The sequence below is a fragment of the Cyprinus carpio genome, chromosome B6, assembly GCF_018340385.1.
Source record: "Cyprinus carpio isolate SPL01 chromosome B6, ASM1834038v1, whole genome shotgun sequence".
NCBI classification, from domain to species: domain Eukaryota; kingdom Metazoa; phylum Chordata; class Actinopteri; order Cypriniformes; family Cyprinidae; genus Cyprinus; species Cyprinus carpio.
The window spans coordinates 11,793,937-11,804,719 of NC_056602.1; the positions used below are offsets into that span (position 1 = coordinate 11,793,937).

The window sequence follows — 10,783 nt, forward strand, 5'->3', positions numbered from 1 at the left end:
GCATTATTATTCTTTAGCTTGGTTTACGTCCCGTGGTAACTAGAATTTTACACAAAGCTCCAGTCTGGATCCAGAACACCTGAGAAGAGATGATGCCAACCCCTCGGAGGACCTCTGATGATGCTAAAACCTAAACTACATACAGAACTAACAAATATTGCTACAAGTGTGATTGCATCGTATATTAATTGCTGTTAATAGTGTTCATCGTCTGGTTGACTACATCTTGTATTAATTTTTCTGAAAATTCCTGTCATATGCACATAAACTGACAGTCACCACTTATAAGCTACTACTAAATATTGTAGAACATTAATTTTCTGTACAGTTGCTTTGCAATGATTTGTATCTTAAAAAGCGCTATACAAATAAAATTGAATTGAACTGCTGTATCTCTGTCTGCTCGGTAGCAGGCAAGTCCGTGCAGCTGAATAGCAGAGTCCGAGATGTTGTTGTTTAGCCATATTTCAGTGAAAACAAACACACAACAATCTATTGTTTCATGCTGTGTAGACCAACTGAGTTGAATTAAGTCCAGTTTATTTTCCAGAAGCTTTCCGTACTTCTGTCCCCCCTCACACCGCCGGCGTCACCTTTTTGTTGTGGGGTAGCATCAGTAGGCAAGGCCGCAGCCTTGGGGTTCGGCTTCAGCAGCAGACAGAAGCCTCTTAGCTTCTCAGTAGTCACCGAGGAAAGCTGTTGTTTGTACTAACTGCAGATTTCCAAAATGCTCTGTTGATCATAGATGTGTTTCCAAGTGGTTAACAGACATAAAAACACAGTTTTTGGGACCCAGAGTAGCCGCTGTGTCCGACCGTGCCACCATCTTGGATTCAATCAGCAATGACCCCCCGATATTCTTGATCGTCATCTTCTGATATACATCCAACCACAGCAGTATCATCCAAAAAACCTCTGCAGGGTGACAGCTGGTTGTACTGTATCTGAAGTCAGAAGTATACAGTGTAAAAAGAAACATAACATAAATTATGCAGTCGAGATTCCCACATTTGGGGGAATTCGCAGGGGTCAGCAGGAGTGCAATGGACGAGCCTCACCAGTCTCCCCTGCGAGGTAAGTATGAAGGACCAGGCGGCCAGTCAGAGGTACCATTTCCATCTCTACCATGAAACAGGAAGCCATGGTTAGATTATTTCATGTTCGCAGTCACCCTGGTGTGCTAATATCAAATATGAATGGGAAAATACATCAGAGATATTTTACTCATAATATTTGTGTAGGGGTGTCAATAATTATGGCCAACATGTATTTAAGAAAAACATTTATTTCATAAAGAGACCTTCCTCCATTTTCAATTGTTTTCACTTCAATAAAAGGTTAGGTTGTTGTAATTTTTTTGAATATAAGATTCAAAATATTAACAATGGCCACAACTGTATGGTTCTTATATGAAAGATATATACATGTGTGTATATATATATATATATATATATATATATATATATATATATATATATATATATATATATGTGTGTGTGTGTGTGTGTGTGTGTTGTATATGAATAATATTTCTCATACAGTTTATAAAAGGTACTTTAATGAGAAGATTTGTTCAGTCTGGATTCTTCATCAGCTCGTTTCTTACACTATGATGATGAATGAAAATAAAAAGTGTTTTTTTTTTTTTTTACTAGTACTGCTAGAGTGGGATTACATCTCAAAACGGTGACACTTTACAGTCCTGTCAAAGTCATTTCTGTGGAACTTCTTTGCAACATCGTGCATTTCTAAAAAAAAAAACAGGTAACGACACCCAGTATGGAAAACTTTTACTACGCACTTCACAGGAACAGTATTGTGTTCTCAGGGCAAAACGAACACAACGGCTGCTTTCAGTTGCATTTAAAAAAAAAAATCTGGTACTGCCCTTAGGCGCGGGGCTTAATAATTCCTCAGAAAATCTGAAGAGGCATGTTGTTATATTTAAGGTTTCTCTCTATTTAAATTACATATTTAAATATATAATAATATCAACTGTATATAAGTTTAGATTAACATGCCTGCAGCCTAAATTTTTCCTAAGTTGAGAGACAGGAATCTATGGGCTGCTGCCCCTCAGGAATGAGGATTGAAACTGAAGCAGCCGTTGTGTTTGTTTTTTCCGCTTGAGAACTCACAAAATTGTTTCAGAAATGCACAGTGTTGCAATGAAGTTCCACAGAAATGGCTTTGACAGGACTGTGAAGTGGCACAGTTATGAGATGTAGGCTTGGTTTCACAGATGGGGCTTAGTTTAAAACAGGATTAGTCCAAATGTTTTTCTCAAATGCATGTTAGCCTCAGTTATTGACACCCTATTATTTAATACTTTTTGAAACCTCAATTTGTCAAGATAATAACTCTGAATAGTCGCCTATAATGCCTTATGCGTTTGGAAAACACCTGAGAAGAGATCAGGAGACTATTTTTCTTTACAGAATCTCCCCAGATCTTTCAAAGAAATTCTGAGGTCCATGTTCATGCACTCTCATCTTAAATTCACCCCACTAATTTTCTATAGGGATCAGGTCAGGGAACTGGGATGGCCATGGCAGCAGCTTCGTTTTGTGCTCAGTGACCCCTTTTTGTTTTGATTTTGATGTTCGTTTTTGGATCATTGTCCTTTTGGAAGACCCAACCTTGTACTATTATAAGATTTCTAGCAGGCACAGTCAGGTTTTGATTTTTTATCTGTTGGAATTTGCTAGAATCCATGATGCCATGTCTCTGAACAAGATGTCCAGGACCTCCGGCAGACAAATAGGCCCACAGCATTAAAGATCCAACAGTATATTTTATTGTACACATGGGGTACTTCTCTAGCCACACAACAGCTGCCAGTCCAGAACCTCCTGTTCTACAAAGACCTTAAGCACACCATCCTCCAGCGGGTCGGCCTGAGTCCGAGCAGCACCGCCAGCACTTCAGGTCGCTTGACCTCGGAGAGTGAGGCCGACCCTTTGTGTTGTTGCAACAACTCCGGGATGCCTGCCGCCAATGGCTGACGGCCGAGAAAAGCAACGTCGAGGAAGTCATCGATAAAGTGGTACTGGAGCAGTTCGTGGCTCGGCTGCCGAGGAAGGGTCCAGTGCAAGCGCCCAACATTGCAGAAACAGGCCATTCAACTGGTGGAGGACCAGATGGTGGCGTGCCGTGGGGTTGGCAAAGCCCTGCCTTCTGTCTCTCTCTCTCCCTTCCCCCTGATTCCTCTGCTTTCTCCATGCCAATTCATTGACCCGCTTCCTGCCACTAGGGTGACCTGCGGGGACCCAGGTCATTTTATTGATCGTGTCCAATGATGGAGGTGGGGGACACTGATCCAGGTCCCAGACGCCTCACAGGCTGCCCCCGCTCAAGCTGGCCTGTACCAAATACCCGTGAGTATTAACGGGGGGTACATATCAGGCTTTTTTCGCAGCTGCCCGGCTAGCTCAGTCGGTAGAGCATGAGGCTCTTAATCTCAGGGTTGTGGGTTCGAGACCAATGTTGGGTGTACCTTTTGGGGGCGGCTGTGGCCTAATGGTTAGAGATTTGGACTTGTAACCATAAGGTCACAGGTCCGAGTCTCGGAGCTGGCAGGAGTTAGGTGGGAGGGAGTGAATGAACAGCACTGTCTTCCACCCTCAATACCCATGGCTGAAGTGCCCTTGAGCAAGGCACTGAACCCCCAGTTGCTCCCCGGACACTGGATATAGTTGCCCACTGCTCCGTGTGTGTGTTCATGGTGTGTTCACTTCTCACTGCTGTGTGTGTGCACTTGGATGGGTTAAATGCAGAGCACCAATTCCAAGTATGGGTTACCATACTTGGCAAATGTCACGACTTTCACTTGATATCACTTTCACTTTTCGGAAGTAACCAAACCTCAATTCATCAAAACCTGATACAGCCAGAGGCATTGGATAAGAGCCGCGTGGTTAACCCTCTAAGCGCCAAAGTCGCAAAATTGCGACAAAGACGTCATACTTAATAAAATAGACTGTAATTCCTAATATGTGGTAATATCTCATTTGTATTCCCTACCACTAGATGGCAGACATGTAGTACTTCGATTCTAGCCATTACGTCATGTTCCTATTCAAAGTTTCGGGAAATAGCAAACAGTAGCTCTCGTGTCATTGAGGAAGCAGTTCAGTTCATAGCGTGCGAGTAAATGGTGAGTTTTATGAGAGAAAATCGGCAAATGGCTAATACAAATTTTACCGTGAGGATGTATTGCAAATGTTATTCGCTGATTCTTTCTGAAGGGGAATATTTGCCGTTGGGAAATTACGATCGGTCATCTAATGGTCGCGCTTCTCCCGGTACATCTTTGCAGTGCAATGGTGCCGCGTACAAGGCGAGAGTGTTCACGAAGCACAAACAAATGATCATCTCGACCCTTTGCCCAACGGGGATGAGGGTGGCAGGGGGGTGAACGTGGTCATAGTGTCCATAGGAGAGCTGTTGCTGATCGCGAGCGCTCTAAAGGCCGCTGGCAGACAGTACAGGTGCGGTCAGTGAGTAGGTTCGCTCTGGCGCTGTGCCATGCAATGAGAGGAAACCATACTCTCAATAACTATAAACTGTGTCGCCTAGATACCTGATTGGTTAGATAGCTGATCAACTGATAAAAAAAAATAGGGACATGCATTTTACCATGGCACAGTAAAGTATCGTAATAATTTACTACTTTTCCGTTCTTTTTTTTTTTTTTTTCCTGATCATTTGGAATGAGAAAAAAAAGATTAAACAAACAAACAAACAAAAAAAAAAAACTTGCAATAATTTCAAAACAATCCATTCAATATCTATTATTTCCTGAATATTACTGATGAACTGATCAAAAAGTAGGCTACTGGTCACATGCGTTTTACTACTATAGTGTAGTAATATAGTAATAATTTAGTTCTTTTTTTGTGTTTTATTGTTGGATTCCTCTTTTCTGATCATTTGGAATGAGGATAAAAAGACACACACACAAAAAAAACATGCAAATAAGTTCAAACATCAATTCAATATCTAATATTTCCAGAATATTATGAAATTCGAGATGGCCGCCCCCCTGGTGACGTCATAATATGCAAATTAGATGAGTATATTTACACCCCACATAAACTTTCGGTCATGCCCAATTTTTTTCTAATTCACAGTAGATTTCTATCTTTAAGCCCTTTCAAGCCACAAGCTTTTGAAAATCTTGATGTAAAAATACAGCATTTTTTCCAAAAAACCCTGGCGCCTAAAGGGTTAAGGTTCAGTGCATGAAAGGGGGATGTTGTGAACTACCCCTTTCAGCTGGTGGCCATTAAAATTTGGGGACAAAAAACATAGGGTAGAGGTTGCAGTTAGCCCGCACCTCGACATCCGATAATTTTGGGAACAAATTGGCCAGATTTTAGTGTATTATTGGGGCATTTATGTGCGGATGTCTTTTGGCGGAAAGGAGAGTGGGGAAGGGGTGTAGTCGCACAGGTGGGGGAGAAGCTGAGCCGAGACAAATGGGAACTGAGACGGGAACGGAGCGCCTTTGAGAGGAGAAACCTCACAGAGTGTGATGAATTTCCCCTGGAACAGTCTCAAGATGAAACACTCAAAAACGCCTTGGAACAAGTCCATTCCATCAATGGGCAGCTTCTCCAACTGACTCGACTGCTTACTATCCTTATTTTGCTATTTTAAAAAATAGATTATATCAAGTGACCCAAGACAATCAGTCAAAACAAGATACAACTCAGTTGTTAGTACCAAAAAGCCATTGGAAAATGCTTTTTCAGGTGGTTTACTGTAAATCCGATGGCCAGACATTTGGGACAAGCAGGGGTGACAACACTAATCGACTAATGACCCTTAAATTTTCTGGCCGGTGTGACGGGAGAAGCAAAATGACAGACACAGTGGGTGTGGCGTCAGGCCCCGAGGAGGCTTTTATTAACAGAAAAATAACAAAAACAGGGAATAAAGTGTCCAAAGGGGAAGTGTATTCAAAATTAAACACGGAATCTGGTGTCCTGTCGTGCTCGGTTTGTGTAGGTGGGGCAGTGTTAAGGAATCCACCGGCCACACCCAAAGCACCCTTGTGCCCTCTCCCTCTTATGCAGGTCCCCTTTGAAAGAATTGGCAGCACCACTTTGAGACTGAGCCGGGCATGGTAGTGTGCAACTTGCCCGTATCGGCAGATGGCTCGGTCTGGTTGTATGTGGATTATTGCAAAGTGAATGCTATGTCGAAATTCGATGCATATCCAATGCCGTGGGTTGACGAATTGCTTGATCGGCTGGGATCTGCTCAATTTTACTCAACACTGGATTTAACGAAAGGATATTGGCAGAGCCCCAGGCCTTAAAGTTCTCCGGCAACGTGCCAGATTTCCGGCATGCGGCGTTTGGCTGCAGAAAAAAATAGTCCTACATTCAAAAAACAATTATAATAATCTTGTTGATTGATGTCACTTTCGAGTCCACGAGTTCGCCTACTAATGGTATTAGAGGAGCACAGCTTTCACTCTCAACCAAACTAACATTACTAGCCAATCTTATGAACATGAGAACGCATAATAGTATCCGATTGCGGAGTCGCAGCCCTGATGAATGGAGAAGCGCTACAAAAAGCTGCAAGGCGCAGTGGTCAAAGTTGTCCATCTAGCGCATATTTACATAGAATAACTAATTAAAAAGCAGCAGAGCTTTGTAAACAGCTCAGAATAATCCTGTCATCCCCATAAATACAAATTTGCAGGGATTTTCGAAAAGGAAATGTTCACACATGATCTCTTAATATTAACTTACCGGTAATTTACTAGTAAAGACTGTATGTTTGAAAGGGGCTGAAATCTTTCTCTGTATGTGCTATGAATTTGAAGTAACGTTCATCTGGAAAAACAGTGTGCATTATCTCACTAGATTTGTAATCTAAATCATTTATAAACATTTGCCAACCCAGGAGAATACATCAAACTTTGTCAAAATATGCCATGAATTGTGCATCAAGATTTCAAAATAAAAGTTTCTGCATGTGGCCAAATATTAAAATTGATTGGATTTAAACATAATTTAATCACACGGTAAAGTGAAACATCACCAGGGGTGGGTTTCCCAAAACCATAGTTGCTAACCTGTTGCAATTGCATTGCAACCAACAAAGTTGCTAATTTAGTTAGCAACTATGGTTTTGGGAAATGCACCCCAGGTCGTTGGCAACTCTGTAGTTATTTGTTTTAATACATAATGTACTTAAGTTGGTTATGTTCATATTATGTATAGGTATATTATGTATTTTATTTGTATGTATTTCTTTCTTTATTTATTTAACATAAAAGGGACAGTGTACATTAATCAATATTTGTGAAAGTTAATGTACATCAGTTACTCTACCATGAATTAACATATTAATTTTTTTACTAACACAAATGCAGTAAAAATATGTTGTTCATACTTAGCTTGTACTAATGTTAAAGACTACATTATTTAACTATATTATTTAACATATATGTTAATTAAAGCTTAGTTAAAATATTTTAATACATTATTTACTAATACATTTTTTATTTACAGTTTTATTTTAAGATAGTTTATGTACTGTGAAATAACGTGAACATTAATATTTTTAATGATAGGATTAACTAACATAAAAAAGATTAATAGATGATCTGAAAAATAATGTTCATCGTTACTTCATATTAGTTAATGCATTAACTAATGTAAACCAAAAAGAGCTTATGGTTGCCAACACTTTTCATGATCTATAACCATTTTTTAAAATCATTTTAACGATCTATAAACATTTGTTAAATGATTATATAAAACTATATTAACAGTAAAATTCATTAGCTTTTTAAAATACATATTATTTTTCTTTGAAAGATTTTTATAAATAATTTAAACGCTCTATACACGTTTCTACAACAATTATTTAAAAGTAATCCTATAGCGCCATCTATTGGTGACCATGATTGGTATTACACACTGCACATTTGGTGTTGCTATCTGAACCAGTCAGAATGAAGGATACCTAAAAGGAGCGCGAGAACAGAACAGACTGGTCATATGCCTACATAACTCCAGATTCACACACTCTATCTGTAATGCGTATTTTTTTCCGAGCCCATGTTAATGGATCAGAGCGTTCACACTGCACACGGTAAAAGATGTGAACAGAAAAGGTTAGAAATAGAAAAGATGCGAAAAGAATGAATATCTAGCGCCTGAGCATAGAGAGAGTTGTGAGTGAGCAGGACACAGTTAGAGCGAGAGGAGACACGTTTTAAGTGCGCGCATTCTCTCCGAGCGAGAGCAGCATGTATCTGAGCACGCGTGTCTGGTTTTGTGACAAAGCAGAGGAAATCTGCATGCGAGCGGATAGATTCGCGCTCGCGCATTATTTTAATGTGCTTTCGCGTTACAATAATGCGCTCTCGCTGCTGCTTCTGAACCGCATACACATACTGTATACGCACTGCGGACGGAGTACGTGTGAACCTGTATAATGTATAACAAATCTATTTCAACACCTGAGACACCGCTACAATGAGCTCTATGACCAATGCATGACAAGAAAACATGCCTAATAATTCCGCACTCCTGAATATAAGGATTTTTTCACTTCCAGCCTTCAAGGACAATTATATATCACTCATAACTGATTAAATAACAAATGTATAGTATTTATTAAGATTGATGTGATTTGGAATTGGTAAAATGTGCTTGGAAAAAATATCAACAGAATATCAATGTGACTAATTATTATGCACTCGGCGAAAAAGCATTTTTAATGATTTTATTGATCTATAAGCATGTGTAAAATATTTTTTAAGTCCACTTTTTTTTTTAAAATCTTTTTATGTTGCAATTAACATAATTCTTAACCTAATAATATAAAATCATGTTGTCTGAGCCCTACAAAATTGTACTAGTATATTTTTTTTTTTTTTTTTTGGTCCCCTAAAACTGACAGAAAAGGATAAGGCCTAAGAGATTTGTTAAGCTGTAATGATGAAAAAAAAAAACAACAACAACACACAATTACTGATTTTATTTTTTATTTTTTTTGGTGAATAAAGAGATGTTAAATCTCTCTCTCTCTCTCCAGGCCCTCTCTCTCTCTCTCTCTGTCAGCGAGGCCCTCAACTCCCTCCCCCCCCCCCCCACCTTCCCTTACACAGAGAGAGTGGCCTCAGAGTGAGATCAGTTGTCTGACAGTTTTTTAATTTTCTGTTATCCATACAGTGTTGTAAAATCGTGAAACTATGCATATTTCCTCAGAATGATATGTTCTTTGTATGAAAAATGGTTTTGAAGTGTTTGTAAGCTGCAATTTAAAAATACAAGACAATTAATGTTTCCCTTTTTACTGTTATTTCAAAAAATCACTACGGCAAAACCGTTAAAGCTATCCAAAATCCATTCGCAATTTAAGTTCCTCAATGTTTTGGCATCATGTAGAAAAAGTTTGGTGTGTATAGTGTAATTTTCCTCTGAGCAGTATGCATTAATTCACAGCAATATTTTTCCAAAAAATCCACATTTAAACCAAAATAGCCGACTTCCTGTTGGTCGTAGCTGATGACTGCAAAATAGAAAGTTGTCCGTCTTGATAAGAATAATTTATGTACCGAGTTTGGTGTCTGTAGCTAAAACTAACCCCCTCACTTTTGACAAAAGGTGGCGCTATAGAGTGCCTCCTCCACGCCCTTTCATGTGCTTTTGCCATTGTCTAGCTATCATTAATACTGATATGTGTTTTGAGTTTCATGTAATTCTGAGCATTTTATCTGCCTCAAAATCACCAGAACAGAATATTCAAGATTGACACGTTGCCACGGCAACACTATATTAGATATCAATATCCCCACAACAGATTTACATCGGCCGTGTTTTGTCATTATTCTGATGAAGTTTGAAGCAAATCGAGTAAAAATAATATGCTGAATTCAAAGAATTTTGAAAATGACACACTTTCTGCTGCCAGTTGGTGGCGCTATAACTTTGACTCCTAATAGTCACATCTATGCGATCGGCATTATACTTCGAACAATCCGATGAAGTTTGATCAAAATCAAGGAATGTATGTGGATGTTATTAGACATTTCCTGTTTCTCATTTTTTGCCCTAATTTCAACCCCTCGCCACGGACAAACCGTTCGAGATATCAAAAATCCCCTGGCAATTTTTCATCCCCAATGTCTTGAGATCATGTTCACCGAGTTTCGTGGAGGAAACGGTTGGAAAGTCCTCAGAGGAGTATTTCAAATTCCAGAGCATGCTTTTTTTTCAAAAAGCCCTGAATAGCTCACTTCCTGTTGGGCGGAGCCTATGACATAGAGTGCGAAAGTTGTTCGGCTCAATGAGATCTATAAGTGTACAGAGTTTCATATAAATACATGCAAGTATGTGTGAACTATGGTTCAAGATTTCTGACTGTGTTCCAGGGGGCACTGTAGAGTCCCTGTGCCACACCCGGGTCCCAGTCTCTGCGGCGTCCTAATGACCGCAGATTCCAACGTGTGTGCCAATTTTCAAGAGTTTTTGAGCATGTTAAGGCCCTCCAAAAACCCCCGTTTAAAAAATAAAAAAAAAAAAAAAATAATAATAATAATTAAATTGAAGCTGCAAGCAGCGATGAACGGGCCCTCGCACCCGGGCTCACCGCCAGCGGGTGGCTTTTGTAAAACAGCGAACGGCGAGATATATGCGTTTAATGTGGTAAATATAAGAGAAATATGTCAAAGTCATTTATATGTGCCAATCTTCCTGCTGCCAGCTGGTGGCGCTATGACTATAACTGGATTTCAGCATGTACATTTCTT

At 39.6% G+C, this 10,783-nt stretch overlaps 1 non-coding gene and 1 pseudogene across 1 annotated transcript; one reads left to right on the forward strand and one right to left on the reverse strand.

The window, feature by feature from the left end:
- Positions 1 to 954: 954 nt before the first annotated feature.
- LOC122137724 lies at positions 955 to 1,082 on the reverse strand (annotated as a pseudogene).
- A 2,338-nt stretch (positions 1,083 to 3,420) lies between these two features.
- trnak-cuu lies at positions 3,421 to 3,493 on the forward strand. Its single transcript has one exon. It is a non-coding gene; the product is annotated as a tRNA-Lys (tRNA).
- The last annotated feature ends 7,290 nt before the right edge of the window (positions 3,494 to 10,783 follow it).